At 38.1% G+C, this 22,202-nt stretch overlaps 1 protein-coding gene across 5 annotated transcripts in view; it reads left to right on the forward strand.

The window, feature by feature from the left end:
- mast1a (microtubule associated serine/threonine kinase 1a) overlaps positions 1–22,202 on the forward strand; it is a 178,629-nt gene that overhangs the window by 57,103 nt on the left and 99,324 nt on the right. The window lies entirely within an intron of this gene.

Consider the following 22,202-nt stretch of genomic DNA (forward strand, 5'->3'; position numbering starts at 1 on the left):
GCACAGCAAAAGTTAAAATCAAGAAAATGAGGACCGTTTTATGGCATTTTTGAAAAATATTCTGCCAATAGAACAAGAATTTGACTTGCAATGAATAAAACAAGGAAAAGAGTACTTAATTCCCAGCAAACTCTTTAAACCGAAGTATTTGCAGTACTTGCTCTGTACTAATCAGTGTTGTTAATAACGGCGTTAGAATATAACGGCGTTACTAACGGCGTTATTTTTTCAGTAGTGATTAATCTAATTAATTACTTTTCTCAGCTTGGCAACGCCGTTACCGTTACTGAGGATGGAAAGGCGTGCGTTACTATGCGTTGCTATATTGGTTGAATGACGCGATAAAAGTCTGAGGGAGACGGACTCACCGAGACGACAGAGCAGAGCAGGAGCGGGGAGGAGGCAAAAAAGTTGTGACGCCGAGCAAACGCAATGCTAGGTGGCTCCAATAATACCTGACTGTAGCCGATAGCCTACAAACTACGCCCACATGATATGGTAGATATGGTAGACATGGTAGATATCACATATATATAGAACTAGATGCGAAATGACAGACACGGGGGGCGTTAGCAACATGTATAGGAACTAGATGCGTTCGTAAACAGCCGCCATCTTAAAGCAGTAGACTTCTTAGGAAGGCTCTGTTCTAGAGAACCTTCCTAGCGAACCTAAGTTACTTTTTATCTAAAATACTCCTAAATCGGCAAAATCTTGACTTGAATCTATCTTTAAATGATGAAACAGTTTTAAAACTTCCACATGTCAAAAGTAGACAGTAGGGAACTAATGCAATAATGGGAGCAATTTTAACAATTTTTAACAGTTGATTCAGGGCAAAGGTTAAATTAGGGTAAAGAATTGGGCTAGGGCCAATTGTCCCAAAAACCTTTTACACTTCACATAGTGTGACCTAATTTTTTTTTTTTTTTTTTTTTTTTTTTTTTTTTGAGGGAGAACAAAACAAAACATGAAAATTATCACCAGTTACTTTGCCAAGTAACTATTTACTCTTACATTCAGGTAACTGAGTTACTAACACAATTACTTTTAGGGAGAAGTAATTTGTAACTATAATTACTTTTTTAAAGTAAGATTAACAACGCTGCCAGTTACTTTGCCAAGTACCGTAATTTCCCGAATATAAGGCGCACCCCAATTTACTTGTAAAATCTAGGGAAAGTTATTGTACCCGTTTATAACGCGCACCCTAATTTTAGCACCAATAAATAGAAAGATACAAGAAAACAGAGCTCATGCACAGATACAGAAATGTCATTTTACTGACTGATGAAACACAGCACAAGCATAGCACATTGGTAGTTCAAAACATTACCATAAACTGACAATATTTACGGTAATAATATGATTTGACAACTTCTCCAACTTACCAGAATCTATGAGAAAAGAAAACAGATGTGACTTTTCTTTTAAAGGCTGCTGTATAACTTGCTCGTTTCATCATGATGAATAAATGTTTCTTCCATGGATTGATACGGTAAAATGAAAGTGAGAACGTAAGTCGGAAATCCGTGAGAGCTCATCGCTGTCAACACGACAGTAACAATAGGAACTATTGTTATTTGGGTTTGAGTTTCCCGAGGGACAGATATAGTTGACGGACACAGGAAGTGTGTGCTTACGTTTGTTATGGTCCGAGTTGCGGAGCTGCAATAAACGTTGACTCAAATAAGTTCAAGAAACTAAATTCTGTGATTTATGAAGAGTGAAAAAAGCAGAATTTAACACAGACGAAATCATTCGGCCGATTAGAGTGAAGAATTACCGAAACAAAATGGTGACGTCACGTACCGTAATGGTCGGCAGCGGGTCGCCGCATACGTTTCTTCAACACAACGTGGCCGTGTCAATTAAAAAAAATTGGTTTATATTAGGGCTGTCAAAATTATCGCATTAACGGGCGTTAATTAATTTTTTTACTTAATCACGTTAAAATATTTGACGCAATTAACGCACATGCCCGCTCAGACAGATTTAAATGACAGTACAGTGAAATGCTCACTTGCGTTTTATGGAGTTTTGCCGCCCTCTGCTGGCGCATGGGTTCGACTGATTTTATAGGCTTCAGCACCCATGAGCATTGTGTAAGTAATTATTGACATCAACAATGGCGGGCTACTAGTTTATTTTTTGATTGAATATTTTACACATTTTATTAAAACGAAAACATTAAGAAGGGTTTTAATACAAAATTTCTATAACTTGTACTAACATTTTTCTTTTAAGAACTACAAGTCTTTCCATCCATGGATCGCTTTAACAGAATGTTAATAATGTTAAAAGGCCATCTTGTTGATTTATTGTTATAATAAACAAATACAGTCCTTATGTACCTTATGTTGAATGTATATATCCATTTTGTGTCTTATCTTTCCATTTCAACAATAATTTACAGAAAAATGTGACATATTTTATAGATGGTTTGAATTGCGATTAATTACGATTAATTAATTTTTAAGCTGTAATTAACTCGATTAAAATTTTTAATCGTTTGACAGCCCTAGTATATACAGTATATATGTAACATATATATATTTCTTTCTCCATCCATGTACCCGTTTATAATACGCATCATGATTTTACAAGTTGATTTTGGGGAAAAAAAGTGCGTGTTATATTCGGGAAATTACGGTAACTAATTACTCTTACATTCAGGTAACTGAGTTACTAACTCAATTACTTTTTGGGAGGTGTAATTTGTTACTGTAATCAATTACTTTTTAAAAGAAAGATTAACAACACTGGTACTAATTTATCCTATTTTATGCTAAACATTCTGTAAAAGAAATCAGGAAAATGCTTGAAGGAGAGTGAAATGTGCTTCTAAGATTTAAGCAATATTGCAGACAAAGAATAAGCATAGTTTGCTTGGATTTGGAATGACATGGCGCAGGCGAGAGTGGTTGTCTCCATAGTTAAAGGCTGTGGGTTTGATTGTCAGCACTTGTGGCTATGTCAAAGTGTCCGTGAGCAAGATACTGACCTCGCCAAAGCTCCTGATGCTGTGTCATCTGTAGGCACATAAGGAGACCATGCCAAAGTGCTGCGAGTACCTTGAGGGTGGAATCAGTTCCCATTTGAGATATTTAATCATAGTCACACTACTCAGTTTAGATTCAAAGTGGAAAAGCCAAAATGTCTAAATAAGTTAGTAAAAGTGTCCTTACAATTTGCTTGTTTTTTTGGTAATGTTCTTAGAATGGCCAAAGGTATGCTTGCCTTTCTGTGTGTGTGAGAGGGTATGCATTATGAAGTAAAGGCATTATTGGCGGCGTCCAGGGAGTACTTGTGTAGCGTACAGCCAACAGTGGGCAGTGCAGTGCTGAAAGTGCTGTCTGCCTGGCACCATTCCTGGCTTTTTCCTCTCCCTCGACACCACTCGCTATTTTCTTCCCCTTTCTCCCTGTGCCTCTATTGTTGTTGCCTCGCCTCCAATCTCGACTTGAATTTCAGTCCCTCAAGTCCACCATCTGTCGCTTATCTTTCCATTTCCTCACCTCTACTATAGGTGATGTGGTTTGCTACATTGCAACCCCCAAACTAGAGTGAACATTTCTTAGCAAACAAAATATTTTATAATTTCAAAATTTCAATTTACTGCCCGCACATTTATGAGTAGATGATTTTTTAACCAAGTCACAAATTTTTGAGGGAAAATACAACTCTTTAAGGGCAGTCTAGAACGCTGAAACTGGCAAATATTTATTGGGACAGCTTGTCGTTTTTTTGTTACCTTGAAGGAAAAAGACAAAACCGAGTATAAATGACCTTCATGTAAAAGATGGTTGATCATTGTATTTAACTGTGCAAAGTTTGAATTTCTTAGCCCTCCGATAATGGAAAAAATAAAGAAAATTAACTATGACCACCCGGCTTCATCTATTGGGTTACTCAGAACCTACAGGCAAAAATAAGTGTGCTAATATTCAACCCTGAACTCCGCCTCCTGCTCATAGTTGGCTGGTATAGACTCCAGCACCCGGTGACCCTTGTGAGGATAAATGGTACAGAAGATGAATGAATGAATCAAAGGATACAAAAAAATAGGAATAGGCCTCCGGAGATCAATGGGTGTACATACAGTACCTACAATATAGGTACTGTATGTTACTTCCTGTTGATTTTGTGGTATTTTATGGGTCACTTGCTGTTTATTTTGCGTTACAGAACGGGAAGTGACCAGGGAATCACCCAAATGAATAGGCAGTGACTCAAACTCAACAGGAAATGACCTGTAAATGCCCTAAAATGAACTGCAAGTGACCTGTAAATGCCCTGAAAATCGGACTGAATGACTGTGAATGCTCTGGTTTTGAATGAACGAACGTTCCCAGTCTAAATGGATTGGGTGTCGAACACCGTCAATGGCAGCCTATTTTATTTTTTAATTGACACCTTTTTAAAACGATATCTCGATTCTTGACAGGAGCATATCAATAACCTTTTGGGATACAAAGTATCACGATATATCACCATTTCGATATTTTGTCACGCCCCTACCGCACACAGAGCGCCGAGTAGGCAACACGGAGCAAGTCTGTGAAAGTGTCTAACCCACGTCATTCCCAGGATATCTCTCTATGAGTGAAAGCAGTGACACGAGTAAATCCCACGTCACCTTACATGGGAATTTACTACTGGTGTCAACAATAATCGATGCGGCGATGCATCCCGATGCGGGCCATGGACGATGCGATTCGATGCGGGCAACAAGCCGAATCGATTCAGCACTTATTAAAATATATAAGTCCGTTCAAAAATCTTCTGGTGATGCAATGGATTTGGTTTCCCCATTTGTATTATTATTCTCATGTTTACCTGTAGAGGGAGCTACTGTACAAGCAATGCAGGGGGGACGAGGAACCCAAATCGGCTTCCTCACGGGAGTAACGTCACAGACATGCGCAATTGCGCAGTGGCAATCGAGAAAGCAGAGAGATAAGACATAACAACAATGGCTGAAGCGGAGAAAGAGGGAGCGCGAAAGATTATTGACGCACCAAAGACATTGAAAGCAGGCATATGGAGACATTTTGGCTTCTATGAGGTTGGTGGGAAACTTGACCAAACTTATGCGGTGTGTAAACAATGAAAGGCTGCTACTGTGTGTAAAGAAAAAAAAAAAGAAAGCCCTGGTCTCATTCAAAGCACTAATTAAATGCTGTGATGTTTTTTTTATTTTTTATTTTTATATATATTACTATTTTCATTTGACTACAACCAGGAATGACACAAGAGCCTATAAAAAGTTGTTTAATGTCTGACCGCTTGTGTTGCCTCATGATTCACGAAAAATATGCTTGGCTTTAGCATTTTAATGCATCCCAGGCTTTAATGCATCGTGATGCATTGCCGAATCGAACCGAATCGAATCGTGGCCCTCTGAATCGAATCGAATCGAATCGAATCGTGGCCCTCCGAATCGTAATCGAATCGAATCGTGACGGCAGTGCCGATGCACACCTCTAGAATTTACCGGGATATGTATGTGAAAGGCAGTGTTGGGAATAGCGGCGTTATTTTTTTCAGTAACAGGGTAATCTAACTAATTATTTTTTCTGCCGTTACAACGCCGTTACCGTTACTGACGGTCAAAAGCGGTGCGTTACTTGCTCTGAATAAATTGAAGAAACTACCACAGCGAGTCTACTCTGCTCTGTTTATTTGTAATCCAAGACTTGGGGTGCGTTCAGGTTCGAGAATAGCGCACGTACTTCTTATGACTCCAGGCTGTTTGTCCCTGCTCATTCAATTAGACAATGCTTTCCAAAGCTTGCTAACGTTTCTGTGTTTGCTACACCTAAATGCTAGCCTCGTTCCCATCCCCCACTGTCAGCCAGCAAGAATGCTGCTTCCATCTTGAGGACAGACACTTTGAGGGTGATGGGAGGAGTAGGGGGACGAGGCTACCTGAATGAACCCTCTGGATAGATGCAATGGAAGTGATTATGACTGGCTGAGGGTTAGAGTCATGTGTCATGGTAAGCCAATCAGAGCCGGTGTTTTCACACACAAACCGGAACAGCGCGTGCGGCAAACACACACACACAAAACAGATGCAGAGGGATATGTTGGCAGAGCATTCAGAGGAAAATTTGTCCTTTACGAGGTGTAAATATAAACACTATTTCAAGTTGGTCAGAATTAAAGGAAAGAACGTGCATGTAAAGTGTAATTCATGTCCCGGGGCAAAGCTTTTGTTGACATCTGTGGTAAGCAATTCAAATCTGCTGAAGCACCTAACAACTACACATGCTACCAGAAAGCTAGTGGCAAAAATCTTACTGTTTATTTTTTGTTGCACTTCAAGTGTAGGATAAATCTGTTGCTGGTGAGGTGCAATAAATATTACAAGGTTCTATAACACAACTACCTATCTGTTCTCTATTCAACTGACTCGAATACTGCTCAGAAACTTTTAAATTCTGTCACATTCAACAACTTCTTTTTAAAGTAACGGAAATAGTTACTTTCCCTGGTAACTAGTTACTTTTACTATAGAGTAATTCAGTTACTATCTCAGTTACTTTTTGGAAGAAGTAGTGAGTAACGATAACTAATTACTTTTTTTAAAGTGACGTGCCCAACCTGGTGAAAGGGGCTACTGATAAACTCGACCACAGGTGCATGTGACAAAGCATATAAATGACCTAATGAGTAAGGGCTGGCAAGTTGGGATATCACATTTGATTGACTAAAATAGTAAAGGCGTATATGAAATAGGGCTGCAGCTATCGAATATTTTAGTAATCGAGTAATCGACTGAAAATTCTATCGATTAATCGAGTAATCGGATAAAACATTTTTTTAGGTAAAGAGCAATTATTAATATACATGAGAAAACAAGACATTTCTTCTAATATTGAACCATTTTCAGTCAATCAGTCTTTATTTTCGATGTACATTGTTGAAAACAGCCAACAATTGCATCTCAGATGTGACTAGAATAAAAAGACTAATTCACTGCTTTTACTTAAAAAAAACTTCTAGATCTTATAAACATGTATATATATATATATATATATATATATTTCTTACCTAAAAATGTCATTACGCTTGATAACACACATCACTTAAAAGTTAGGTGTTCTTCCCATTTGTTTCAATAGAATTTCAATTTGTGTCAAGCTATTTTTAAGTTCTAGTTAAGTTTTAAATTTGTCTAAACTGTAAGTCCTGATAGGATTTTGAGTTTTTGCAGTGTTCAAAATAAATGCACGTATGATACCTGCTGTATTGGAGCATATTAGGGACCAGTGCTACTTGGTGTTTTATCCAGCAATGGCTACTGAGCTAAAATTTACATTATTTTTTATTTTACACCCTAATCACTCTACAGCGCTATGTTTTCACAGATTAGATAAAGCCTGTATGTATGACACATTAGCCACGCATCGACAGTGGTCATAATTAATAGAAAAGTAGCCCTCCGCAGGGCTAACGTTACGTGAGCTAGTGACAGTAACGTTAATGTTATTTATTAGCGCTATGTAGTCTACTGCTTTAAGATGGCGGCTGTTTATTAACGCCGCCCTGTCTGTCATTTCGCATCTAGTTCTACTTACATATGATATCTATGAGACGCATCAGAACTTAGCTACCTGCTACCACCGTAGCATCATGCGGGCGTAGTTTTTAGCAACGTCGGAATAGCTTGTAGCGGCTCTCGGCTGCAGTAAGGTATTTTTTTTTATTGGTTCTTCCTCTACGCAAGTGATGTCAGCGCGTTGTCCAGCATTAAAAGTACTCCGGGCAAAACGTGATGCTTAGAGCTGGCAAAATTAAACGATTCCTCGAGGTGAATAACATTACTCGGATCAGTTTTTTAACTCGAGTTACTCGAGTTGCTGGAGTATTCGCTTTAGCTCTAATATGAAATATCTGCCTTATGGTGGGATACCACTTCCTAGAAATACAGTTTTTTCCTCCACTGTTACACATTAGAAAAACGCAATTCTTTGTTTTTTTTTTTCATGTCATAAAATAAGATTTTTTTTCACTTGAATGGATGGATAAAGGTGTTGTCTTTCACTTTAGGTGTATTTCTTTTTAATGGAACACTTGGGTGCACCTTAAGTTGCTGCGACTGAGTGTGTAAAATAACAATGTTCCTGTTTAGCTGCTTAAGCTTCTCTAGTAAACACATCATGGAAAAGAGATGAGAGGTAATGGAAAAATGGGCGACAGATGGTGGACTTCAGGGACAGAAATATGGAGGAGATGAAACAACAATTGAAGCGTAGGGAGCAGGCTGAAGTAATGGGAAAGAGTAATGAATTGCACTAAGGTAGAGAAAAATGGAGGAGCAGAGACCTCTACATATCATATGTTACTAAATAAAGGCTTCTGTCTACAATTTTCAAAAATGCACTTGCTCACAATAATAGAAAAAAATGATTGTTAAGTCATTGCATAGTATGTGTGCATTAAATTCCATGCGAGTCTTGTTGCTGCCAAGACGTTACAGAGCTGGCCCAAACCGTCTCGTCATCACGCTTGAAAGGGGATTAACACAGTCAACAGAGTTCACCGACAGGCCACCGCCTATGTCTGCACAAAAAATCTCTTCTGAATCCGTTTTATGGCTTCTCAGATGTTTCAATTCAGGCTAACGCTGCTGTCCCTAAAGAGCGTAATAAGGATGTTTTTCTGGTGCTGGTGGGATAATGTTGTGTGCACACTGCCAAACAGGCTTAGCTAAAAGGTAGACTGTAAAAAAAGTGCAAACAACAGAGAGAGCGAGGGAGAGAGAGCATGAGAGCTGCTGAAAGACAAAAGTGAGGTGGGATGAAAGGCAATGCCGGAGGTGATGTCTCAGCCTACATTCTAAAAAACCGCCGAGGTTAACTGTACCGCGGACAGTAGCCTTGAAGCCTGTCTGCTCGTTTGGCTGAAACCTTCATGTGTTCATCTTATTGTGATTTGAAGGGACTTGGCAAGTTGAAACCATTTTTATAGGGGGATGTATGCATATCAGATGTTGTAAAAATAGATTTATGACCAGTGTTCAGAATAACGCTGTTATAAATAACGCCGTTACATAATAGCGTTATTTTTTTTCAGTAACGGTTTAATCTAACTAATTATTTTTTCCGCCGTTACAACGAAGTTACCGCTACTGACGGTCAAAAGCGGTGCGTTACTTACTCTGAATAAATTAAAGAAACTACCAGCCGTAGCGAGTCTCCTCTGCTCTGTTTATTTGTCATCCAAGACTTGGGGTGCGTTCAGGTTCGAGAATAGCGCACGTGTTTTGTTTTGCGCATTTTCTTAGCAAAGATATACCACACAGGATGTGCTGGCACTCTGTTTCTTTAATAGCACATATAACTTCAACATGAACACAAACGTACGGCTCTCAGCAGGCCGTGTCTCTAACTCACTCCCGCATCTTGTGAGCAAAACAATAATGGCGCCGTGTGCACTTTAGGGTGCCTCGGATAATTCTGTATCAGAATATTACAGCACGCAACTCCAGGCTGTTTGTCCCTACTCATTCAATTAGACAATGCTTTCCAAAGCTTGCTAACGTTTCTGTTTTTGCTACACCTGAATGCTAGCCTCGTTCCCATCCCCCACTGTCAGCCAGCAAGAATGCTGCTTCCATCTTGTGGATGGCAGACGCTTTGAGGGTGACGGGAGGAGTAGGGGGATGAGGCTACCTGAATGCACCATCTGAATAGATGCGATGGAAGTGATTGTGATTGGCTGAGGGTTAGAGTCATGTGTCATGGTAAGCCAATCAGAGCCAGTGTTTTCACACACAAACCGGAGCAGCACGTGCGGCAAACACAAACAGGCAAAACAGATGCAGAGGGATATGATGGCAGAGCATTCAGAGAAAAATTTGTCCTTTATGAGGAGGAGATATAAACTCTATTTCAAGTCAAAAGAAGTATAGTAGGCTATGTCTACTTGACAAGTTGTCTCAGGTCGTGAGAATTAGATTTAATTGATTAAACTCACTTTATATTGTTTACTGCTGATTGTTGTTTTATTATATTGTTTATTGTTTATTTTTGTTGAACTTCAAGTGTAGGATAAATCTGTTGCTGGTGAGGTGCAATAAATATTACAAGGTTCTATAACACAACTACCTGTCTGTTCTTCTTTATTCAACTGACTCGAATACTGCTCAGAAAATTTCAAATTCTTTGACATACAACAACTTCTTTTTAAAGTAACGAAAATAATTACTTTCCCTGGTAATTAGTTACTTTTACTATAGAGTAATTCAGTTACTAACTCAGTTGCTTTCTGGAAGAAGTAGTGAGTAACTATAACTAATGACTTTTTTTAAAATAACGTGCCCAACACTGTTTATGACCACCATTGACACTACTGTTGCTCTTGTTCTCTGTGAAAGCACAGTTTTGTTTACAGGGCTGTCACTATCATAAATATATACCGTATTTTTCGGACTATAAGTCGCAGTTTTTTTCATAGTTTGTCTGGGGGTGCGACTTATACTCAGGAGTGACTTATGTGTGAAATTATTAACACATTATGATATCATTTCACATGTTATTTTGGTGTTTTGGAGTGACACTGATGGTTTGGTAAACTTGTTAGCATGTTCTTTATGCTATAGTTATCTAAATAACTCTTAATAGCTATGGCCACGTTCACGTTCTGCCTTTGGCAATGTGTGTTCAACTGTATTATTGACTTTTTTTTTATATTGAAATGCATGCTTTTAGTTTGTGCCACTATCACGCCCAAGTGGGGGCACACTCGCACTTGTTTACGCGAAGAAGAGCGCTCACACGCCAGAAAAAGACGGACAGCTACGCAGCATCTGAGCGAGTGGGTGCGAGAGAGAGAGAGAGAGAGTGAGAGAGAGAGAGAGAGAAACACGGCTGCAAACCTACGTCTATTGTTTATGCCTGTAAAATATCTCTACAGAGGCAACGCCTGTGTGTATCATCTTTTCTGTTGTTGTGTGTTTTCCACCTGCGATCGGAGACTTAGTCAGTTTTGTGGTTGTTTGAACGAGGTGCTAATGCTTGCGAACGCATGCTAACCGTTTGTGTCATTGCATTATTTACGTTGATGCGAACCCGTTTGGTATCGAGGACAAAATTGATTTGTATCATTTCTATTTTTAGTTTCACTTTTTTTAAATGATGGTGTCATAACTACGACCAAAACAAAGTCAGCGAATTATTCGGACGTCCAGCATCGTCATTTGGGAGTTTAGCTCGCTGTATAGCCAGGACCAAGCCGTAGTGTCTTGGTGAGGACAGTATATTCGCATTTCGTTGTTCATGCATCATGTAACATTATCGTACTGTACACTTATTCAGCATGTTGTTCTCTATTGTATTTTTATATTAAATTGCCTTTCAAGATGACATATCTGTTCTATGTGTTGGATTTTATCAAGTAAATTTCCCCCAAAAATGCGACTTATACTCCGGTGCCACTTATATATGTTTTTTTCCTCTTCGTTGGGCATTTTATGACTTATACTCAGATGCGACTTATAGTCCGAAAAATATGGGTAATATTTTTAGAATGGAGTATTCTGTCAATCATTCTATTGATTAATCGAAAGAAAATACCCAGATAGCAGACCGGCATTGAAAAAATGTTGGATCGACATTCCGCTGTCGATCTTATATCGTTGAATCAACTTTGACACCCGACGTTGATTTGTCATCACTTTTGCACCCTCAATTAATGTTTTTTCAATGTTGAAATCCTGACAAAACCTAAACGTCATTTCGATTATTAATACGTAATATTGGAACAAAGCTGAATCAACGTTATGTGTTACTTCATTTTCAACCATGAAGCTATCATTGCTTTCAAATATGCCTTTATTCAGAGGTCCTGCTTTATTTACAGACAGAAGAAACTGCTAGGCTGGTTAATAAAATATACTGAATAAATAATATATCACTAATATATCGCCAAAGCATCCTTTTTATTGACTTCTATTCACTAGCATGCAAATTTCAATAGGATGATATGGAGAATATTACATGTCTTGATTTCTTCAAAGCAGCTGTCCTGACGTACGTAGCCAAGAACAGCATTAAACATGGAAACTTCTTTCCATTGTCTACTCCTGTTGTTTGTACTATGACAGCACCATCTGTTGTTGACTGGCATTCAGGCTGACCCTAACCATTACACAGTGTTTTTCTTTGATACTTTCACAGAGAGACACGTTCATTGCAGATGTTACTGTCAGCCCTTAATTATTTGCTCACGGGGAATTTTGGCAACTTGACTAGAAACAAGCTTTTTGACATCTTGCTGTTCATAGCTGTTAGATGCTAAAATTAAACCAAAATAAAAACTAAAATTCAAGTTTTTAACTGTAGTTACATTTGACTTTAGATTTTATACACTTCTTTGCCGATTTCTGTTGCATTTCAAGCTGTGCCATTTATCTTTTGCACTAGTTTTACGCTATTTACGTTAGGGGTGTGACAAAATATCGAAATGGTGATATATCGTGATACTTAGTTTCCCAAAAGGTTATCGATATGCTCCTGCCAAGAATCAAGATATCGTTTTAAAAAGGTGTCAATGTCTAAAAACATTTTAAAAGGAACCAACAAGTTGCTACCAAAATTTTCCATCATAATAGTGTCTCAGTTAACTCTAAGGCTGCACAGGGGTGAAAGTGGCTAGAATTTCTTGCCGGAAATCCCTGACGTGAAGGTCGCCACGGAGCCAGATATTTTATTTATTTTTCATTCAAAATGGTATTTTTTCAATGATTTGCAAAATAAAAGTTAACAAAAACAGCAATAACCCCAGCCTCCATCTCGTAATTTTTTATTTTCCCTCATTTCCTCACACATTAAATGCCAAATTTCAAATTTAACTACTTAAGAACATAGGATAAATGTTAAAATTGAAGTTAATGTAAGCATTTCCTTTTTATATATAATAACAAAGATATAAGTAACATACATTCAGAAAATTAAGTAGAAATGTCTTATATTTTGCAGCATGAAATGGAATAGATTTTGAAGATCGCGCAAACATTGACTTTTTTAAATCATAAGGAAATGAATAAGTAGCGTAACATAAATGAACAAATATAAGTCCAAAGTGCACATTGACAGCTAAGATCTTCTGAACCTCCCCATCAGAGCAAATAAAACTAAATTTGATAAATACTGTAAGCCTCCTCAACTCTTTCGTTGCTCTTAAAGATTTGATCCATTTTATGTTGCATTGCCCTTTTTTTGTCGCATCAATTCAACAAGCTTTTTCTTTTTTTTTTTTTGCTGTTCCAGAAAACATGCACATTTGAACCAATCAGAGCTAACCATCTCTGCTGATCACATGTCAGTATCTCAGCCAATTGAACGGATAAATGTGTCCAGGCCTTTTGCTTTGCTGCGTGCATTTGCACATTGACGTGACTCATCATCGTCAAACTCTGATAACTGCAGCAGTTGGGGAAACCTCCATGCCGTCCGTGGAATAAAATCAATTATAAATATTGGTGGAAACCAATTACGCTACACAAGCACTTTATTATGCTTGTTGTTAACACTTGTGTATGTAAATCTGATGTTGGTATATTGTTTTCTTTTTGGAGCTGAAATGCACATTGTTTTTTTTGTTTGTTTGTTTTTTACATAGCGTTTTGACAGTTGCTGTCATATTTTCGGAATCAAAGCACCGTGTACCGGAACAGCATTCCGGCCCTGAATCTTATACCGGAACTGCGTTCTAGCCCTGAATCTTATATCGGAACTCCGTTCCTGACCATTCTGGCCCACCTTCACCCCTGAGGCTGCATTGACGGTGCTCGTTGCCCCGTTTCATTTAGACCGGGAACGTTCGTTCATTAAAAACCAGAGCATTCACAGTCATTCTGTCCGATTTTCAGGGCATTTACAGGTCACTTGCTGTTCATTTGTAGGGCATTTACGGGTCATTTCCTGTTGAGTTTGAGTCACTGCCTATTTATTTGGGTATTTTATGGGTCACTTCCTTTTTATTTTGAGTTACAGAACAGGAAGTGACCCATAAAATACCCCAAAATCAACAGGAAGTAACTGAAAATAGACAGGTAAATGACCTTAAATGGCTCAAAATTACCTCATTGCCTGGCATTGGCTGCCACTGAAGGCTATAGACGTTCAATCCATCCGTTCAAATGGATTGGACGTCTACTAGCGATAAACTCATTCCAATTCACAGCAGAAGCTTGTTTTTCTGTTTATTAGTTGTTTGTAGAATATCCTAGAATAATTTCCTGAGCAATGTATAGATAATCGTTGTATCGCCATATCGTCAGATCATCGTTATCGTGCGCTTTGCATCGCAAATCGTATCGTATCATGAGGTACCAAGAGGTTCCCACTCCTAATTTTCGTTGCGATGTAAATAAAGTGGGGCTTAAATGTTGTGTGTAATAAATCTGAAGAAGAAATGTACGTATATTCATATTTTCCCTTTTAATTCCCATGTTGGAATCTCAAAATTTTCTTTAAATATTGTGATATAATTTCGAAGCTACATCACCCACCTCCTTCTACCTGCAGGAAGAACATGCATCCCTCCCACTGAGAACAAAGAGGGCCTATTCTACCTTCCTCACACTAAGTCCTAAATGGCCGATGGCTGTATTTTTGACTATTTGCCTTATTTTTTAAATCAATATTTTGATTTATTTGTGGAATCATGCTGTGTGAATGGATATGTCCTATGTTTTATTGTGCCTGGTGCTTTCTCTACAAAAGAAGTTTTTAAAAGATAAATAAAGTGAATTTCAATTGATTCAGCACCAGACACTTCATTAGGTATGCCTGCATATTTAAATGAGAGCTAATGAAGGAGATAAAACAATATTACGCCTTTACACAGGAAGATAATATACAGTACATGGCTGTTCAATGGTTTGAAATGTTCATATTTTTAAACATAGACTTCATAATGGTAATTAACAGGTCAAATCAGGCACATACTGCGCCTCCCCTTCAAGCAGGGGGCCGCCCACATCAATAGGAGCTGTTCACAAACACACGCACGCAGCATATGTAACGCCAGATTTAGTTGAAAACAGTGTTGTTTTTGGCAGCCATTTTAATTTTAGTCTTAGTCTTTTGGATGAAAATACTTATTAGTTTTAGTCATATTCTAGTAATTTCAAAATGTGTTAGTTTTAGTCTAGTTTTAGTCGGCGAATATTCACACAAGTTTTAGTTTTGTTTTAGTTGACGAAAACTCAAAAGTATTGATTGACGGATACACAGTTTTAGTAAAAATAAATAAATAAAGGTTTTCAACAATTTCGAATGAACATTGACAGTCAAGTAAGCACTTATTTTCCACAACACTAGCTTTATTTTGGTGAGACATGCACTATGAATGCAGTAAAATAATATTCCTGCTGTGCAAGGAGGTACAAGTCATATGTAGCTTACAATTTAAAAGGAACTTAAGTTAAACATACATAACATGTTTGGAATTTAAAATAGGCCAAGCCCTGAAAACTGTAAAACAACACAATACTAATAACTAACTCCTGGCCCACTCAGAACAAGCCCAAATTGAATTGCACTGTGTAACTCTTCTCCCCATGTGAAAAAAAACAGCCTGCACGAAACGTGCAGGGTCTTTACTCAAAGTGTAGAACAATACAATACAAAATGGGCTACATGCTCCGCTCTGCAGCCTATTCCCTACAGAGCTGCTGGATTACAAATGTTGCTGTTCATACGACAATTATTGACATGCAATGGTAAATTTTCATAATTTTCTCCTGAAAAATAGGCAACACTATTGATTGCATGGGTCATCGGCGATTCTCATGCGTGTATATGCATAGGGCGGCCGTGGCGCAGTTGGTAGCTGGGGTTGTCCTTGGACCGAAGTGTCAGTGGGTTGTGTGAATGTGTGCGTGAATGGGTGCTAACGTAAAGTGCTTTTGGCACGGTAACCATGCAGATACAGTGGGGCAAATAAGTATTTAGTCAACCACCAATTGTGCAGTTTCTCCTACTTGAAAAGATTAGAGAGGCTTGTAATTGTCAACATGGGTAAACCTCAACCAGGAGAGACAGAATGTGGGAAAAAAAAACAGAAAATCACATTGTTTGAATTTTAAAATATTTATTTCCAAATTAGAGTGGAAAATAAGTATTTGGTCACTTACAAACAAGCAAGAAAGCTGTCAAAGAGGTCTAACTTCTTCTAACGAGGCTCCACTTGTTACTTGTTTTAATGGCACCTGTTTTAACTCATTAGCGGTATAAAAGACACCTGTCCACAGCCTCAGTCAGTCACACTCCAAACTCCATAATGGCCAAGACCAAAGAGCTGTCGAAGGACACCAGACACAAAATTGTAGACCTGCACCAGGCTGGGTAGACTGAATCTGCAATAGGTAAAATGCTTGGTGTAAAGAAATCAACTTTTGGAGCAATCATTAGACAATGGAAGACATACAAGACCACTGATAATCTCCCTCGATCTGGGGCTCCATGCAAGATCTCAAATCCTGCACTGCCAGACGTGTCCCCCTGCTGAAGAAAGTACACGTCCAGGCCCGTCTGCGGTTCGCTAGAGAGCATTTGGATGATCCAGAAGAGGACTGGGAGAATGTGTTATGGTCAGATGATTCCAAAATAGAACTTTTTGGTAGAAACACAGGTTCTTGTGTTTGGAGGAGAAAGAATACTGAATTGCATCCAAAAAACACCATACCCACTTTGAAGCATGGGGTGGAAACATCATGCTTACGCGCTGTTTTTCTGCAAAGGGACCAGGACGACTGATCTGTGTAAAGGAAAGAATGAATGGGGCCATGTATCGAGAAATTTTGAGTGACAATCTCCTTCCATCAGCAAGGGCATTGAAGATGAGACGTGGCTGGGTCTTTCAGCATGACAATGATCCCAAACGCACAGCCAGGGCAACAAAGTAGTGGCTTCGTAAGAAGCATTTCAAGGTCCTGGAGTGGCCTAGCCAGTCTCCAGATCTCAACCCCATAGAAAATCTGTGGAGGGAGTTGAAAGTCCGTGTTGCCCAACGACAGCCCCAAAACATCACTGCTCTAGAGGAGATCTGCATGGAGGAATTGGCCAAAATACCAGCAACAGTGTGTGAAAAGCTTGTGAAGAGTTACAGAAAACGTTTGGCCTCTGTTATTGCCAACAAAGGATACATAACAAAGTATTGAGATGAACTTTTGGTATTGACCAAATACTTTTTTCCACCATGATTTGCAAATAAATTCTTTAAAAATCAAACAATGTGATTTTCTGTTTTTTTTCAACATTCCGTCTCTCATGGTTGAGGTTTACCCATGTTGACAATTACAGGCCTCTCTAATATTTTCAAGTGGGAGAACTTGCACAATTAGTGGTTGACTAAATACTTATTTGGCCCACTGTCAATGCGCTATATAAGTACTGTCCATTTTCCATTTATATGTTGTTTTGTATTGGCATGCTAAGATGGGACCATTAACTCGCACTAGCTTAGCCACCCCAGAGCCCTGAAACTAACAAATAACTGATAAACTGCACGGAATTTGTTGAAATCAACTCCACCGACTAATTAAACCCCCGCTAACTCGAAGATTTAGCCTAATGTCAAAAATTTGGAACTTTCCATTAAAGCTCCCCAAAACATAAAAACAATTATCCAGTGAAACTTAAAAAAATAAATAAGTAAAAATGTTTTTTGGCAGTTGACAATTTACTTAATGAAGAGATAAATTGACTCTTGGAATTCAGGAGGAAATTGTTCAATTGTAGCCAGAGTTCTGGATTCTGCCTGTTAAGGAGGGAAAAGATGATTTGGGACTAGCAAGACAGAGAGTCTCTAAAGGGTTACTATTTCATGTTTGTCATTTCCGCTCCACTTCCCAAACCTGTAAACATGCACTCACCTTTAAAAAGATCCGAAGGGAATGATCGTCAGAGAGAAAGACGAAGAGAGACAGAAAGTGAGAGACATCACCTGACAGGAAGTGTGTCTGGATGGATCGATGCTGTACTGTCAGGAAGTGTAGCGTGTCCTCTGCACACTGTGAGTCAGCAGACAATCAGCTTAGTGACTTGACTCTTTCCATTTCCTTTCGGAGTCTTATGTTAATCCACTGGAATTTGCCAGTCGGGGCCTGTCCCAAGTTACAATTTAGTTTCACTCATTTTTTTTTTTTTTTTTAACATAGTTTTTTTTCTCTTCTGAATGTAAAAAAAACATGCTCTATGGTGACTGCCTCTGTTGTTTGGATATTTGACGTATATCGGTATCAACCTTTTTTTTTTTTTTTTTTTTTTTTTTAAATATACAGTAAATCCGAACAGCCCGATTTGAAAAATATCAATTTAAAACTGGGTTATTTCGGCTCAGATGCAGCCGCTCCTCTCTCTCCTACACTAGCATTCACCCCGTCCTCTCATTGGGGTAAATGATAATGGTAAATGGAATTACACTTGTATTCGTCTTTTCACCTCTCTAAGGGCCTCAAAGCGCTTCACATTCTATCTTCATTTACCTACTGGTGACGCAGCTTCAGGAGCAACGTGGCTTCTGTCATAGGCGGAGTTTGACTTTTGGGGCAGGGGGGGCACAACATGTTGACGACCCCGAAACGCAGTTTTAGCAATAAAATTAACTTACAGGAATTTTTATATAATAAACTGACAATGAGCGTTTTTTGCTTCCCATCATTCTTGAGGGGGATTCTAAATCAGGCTGCTCAGGCAATACTTTTCGCCAAGATCGTTATTCATTGAATATGGTACGCCCGCCGAAGTCGTGCCAATGTAGTTACCACAGTCAAAAACTGTATCCCCTGGGCAGGTAAATTTGTATCTTTATTATTCAATCAAAAAAGTTGCTTCAATCAAAATATATTTTTCAACCAAAAAAATAGTCGCTTCAATCAAAAATAAATGTGTTTGAATGCAAAAATAAATTTGAAACTCAAAAAAACTAAAAAAAAAAATGCATGTAAAAGCTATTTTTCTTTCCGCTCCGTCCGCTTTCAAAAACAAAACCACTTGAATCAAAGAAAGAAAAATCTCAATCAAAAAAAAGTTTTTGAATGCGAAAAAATATTTGAGATTGAAAATTTTGCATTTGAACACTTAATTTTTCATTGAAAAATTTTCTTTGTTTGAAGCAATCCTTTATATGTTAGGACATTTGTGTCTAAATCATTCAATTCCCAAAAAAAGTTGCTTCAATCAAAAAAAAAATATATATATATTTTCAATCAAAGAAAAAAAATAATTTTTTAAATATATTTTTTTCTAATTTTATTTTTTGGGTGAAATTTATATGCAAAGAAAATGACCGTCTAAGGTGCTCAAAAAATAATTTTGGCCCATTATAAAAATCTATTTTTTGGTCCATTTCATTTTAAATTTTTTTTTTTTTTTTTTCAGTTTTATTGCTTTACAACTTTTGTATGTATAGGAAACTGAATTACATGCAATGACACTTTTCGGCCACCGGGGAGGCCCCCTCAAAATCCACTTATGGCTTAGTATCTTTTTTAAGGACACTTAGACGAGGTCATCAGGGGGGAGAATCGAAACCACAACCACTGGCTTCGGGAATGACTAACAATGAACCAAGCCACCCTTTGTAATTAGCTGTTATTTTCTATTTGTGTGATTCAATAAACATGCTTTAGGCATTTCAATGAAATTCAGTGTTTGCATTATTAGATTTTTTTAACGCCAATTTTTACACTTTTACTGCAAATGAATGTCGTTTCCAAAAATCTGTTATCAGCCCTTTCAACTACTAATAATGGGTATCGGTCCTGAAAAACCCATATCAGTGGACTCTACTCTGTAATGGTGATTGCCGTGGAGATCATTTGATTAAATAATTAGTAAGAATGCATTGGGTTGCGTAAAAATGTAATGTTATTGGGATTTTATATATGAAAACAAACTGAACAAATATTTTGGCTATATTTGGAAAAAGGTCACATGTTGCATGTTTTTATTTTGAGGTTCACCCCATTGCTGTTAGTTTGATTAAGGAGTGCCTTGCATAAGTAATTGTCCGCTGCTGTTACAAACAGTTTCTACATAGCAAACTCATTTTTGGAACTATTCCTTGGCAGGCTTGATCTTAGTAAGCCAAAAAAATGTCAATATGTTTTTTTGTCCTTTTTTATCTACAAACTGAAGATGGGACAAGTGAAAGTAGACCCGATCATGTGGATGCCTATGCAGAGTTGCCTAGTTACGGCTGATATTTTACAAGATTATTGGTGGTTGCTTGGTCGAGCTACTCACATATTTAAGCAATTCTTTAAGCAAGGGGTCTAATACTGCGTTCCAAATTCTTAGAATTTCAAGGAACCCAGTCTCGAGAGTAGTGTGGACAAAAGCCCCTACATAGTCATAATTAATAACAAAAACAAAATTTCTCATGCCCTTTGTGTTATATTCAGTTTGACTGCATGTTCTGGATGTTTGACAGTCAACTATAACCTTCAAAAAAACCTTTCAAGCGATTGAAAAGAACTTAATATGTAGAGAGGGAAAAAAAAGGTGCAATTCCACCAATCCAGACATGTGCCAGTAAAAGAATATTCCAAGGCCAAAAAAAAGTCAAATTCCTCTCCAGAAGCAGATTGTTGACCCGTACCAGTTTCTTTGGAAATGTTTGAAAGCAGAGCTGATGAGTGACTGAATTCTTACAAGAAGTGAAGCTGCTGTGGAGGGATAATTTCTCCTTGATTTTTGAACAAGTAGCACAAGCAAAGTTCTTCTGGGTATGACAAATGTTTAAACCAGGGGTCGGCAACAATTTTCCGCACTGTAATGGGCATCAGAGTATAAGGTGCACCTTCAATGAATGGCCTATTTTAAATCTGTTTTCATGTATAGGGCACACTGCATTATAAGGCGCAGTAGTAGTAGTAGTAGTTGTAGTACGGTTGTTGTTGTAGTAGTTGCTGGCGTTGCATTATGCATCCACAAGATGGAACTGAGCTATACGGAATGTCATGCCTTTATTAACTAATATTAATCCATATATAAGGCACAGTGGATTATAAGGCGCATTGTCGGCTTTTGAGAAAATTGAAGGCTTTCAGGTGCGCTTTATTGTGCGGAAACTATGGAAATCATGAAGGCTGTATTTGTAACCAATTTAGTCATTTTGATAGTAGGCTAATATGGCTAATATACAGTAGATACATACAGCATGTGATGACTATTATAAGGCTATCAATTTTTTGCGGCTCAAGACACATTTTTTGTTTGTTTGTTTGTTTTTTGATCCAATGTGGCTCTTTTAACATTTTAGGTTGCCAAACCCTGGTTTAGACCAAAGTCCACGGTGAATGGCTTGATGCTAAGGACAAAAAAACTGTATGTCATTCAATATAATTAGTAAGGGAAAAAGTGTGTGCAACCCAATAGGTAGAACCACTGACAAATCCATGATCCGTCCTTCAAAAAGCACAAGATGCATTAATCTTTAAGTCTCTGACTATTTGACAGCAAACCCTACTTAGAGTTACTCTGAAGCAGTGCTGTTAATAACGGCGTTACAATATAACGGCGTTACTACCGGCATTATTTTTTTCAGTAGTGGGTAATCTAATTAATTACTTTTCTCATCTTGGCAACGCCGTTACCGTTACTGAGAACGGAAAGGCATGCATTACTATGCGTTATTATATTGGTGGAAAAGTCTGAGGGAGACGGATTCACCGAGACGACAGAGCAGAGCAGGAGTGGGGAGGAGGCAAGAAAGTTGTGACGCCGAGCAAACGCGATGCTAGGTAGCTCCAATAATACCTGTTGTAGCCGATAGCCTACAAACTACGCCCGCATGTTATGGTAGATATGGTAGACATGGTAGATATCACATGTACTGTACATAGATATAACTAGATGCAAAATGACAGACACGGCACTAGATGCGTTAGTAAACAGCCGCCATCTTAAAGCAGTAGACATTTTATTACGGCTCTGTTGTAGAGAACCTTCCTAGCGAACCTAAGTAACTTTTTATCTAAAATACTTCTAAATCGGCAAAATCTTAACTTGAATCTATCTTTAAATGATGACACAGTTTTAAAACGTTCATATGTCGAAAGTAGAGAGAAGGGAACTAATGCAATAATAAATAATAATAAAAAAATTATGCCCAAAAATACAGGGGTAAATCCCTCGCTTGCAGTTGCAAGGCTCAACCCTCCCCCACTGATTGTTGGT

Source organism: Corythoichthys intestinalis, chromosome 8 (genome assembly GCF_030265065.1).
Source record: "Corythoichthys intestinalis isolate RoL2023-P3 chromosome 8, ASM3026506v1, whole genome shotgun sequence".
In the NCBI taxonomy this organism is placed as follows: domain Eukaryota; kingdom Metazoa; phylum Chordata; class Actinopteri; order Syngnathiformes; family Syngnathidae; genus Corythoichthys; species Corythoichthys intestinalis.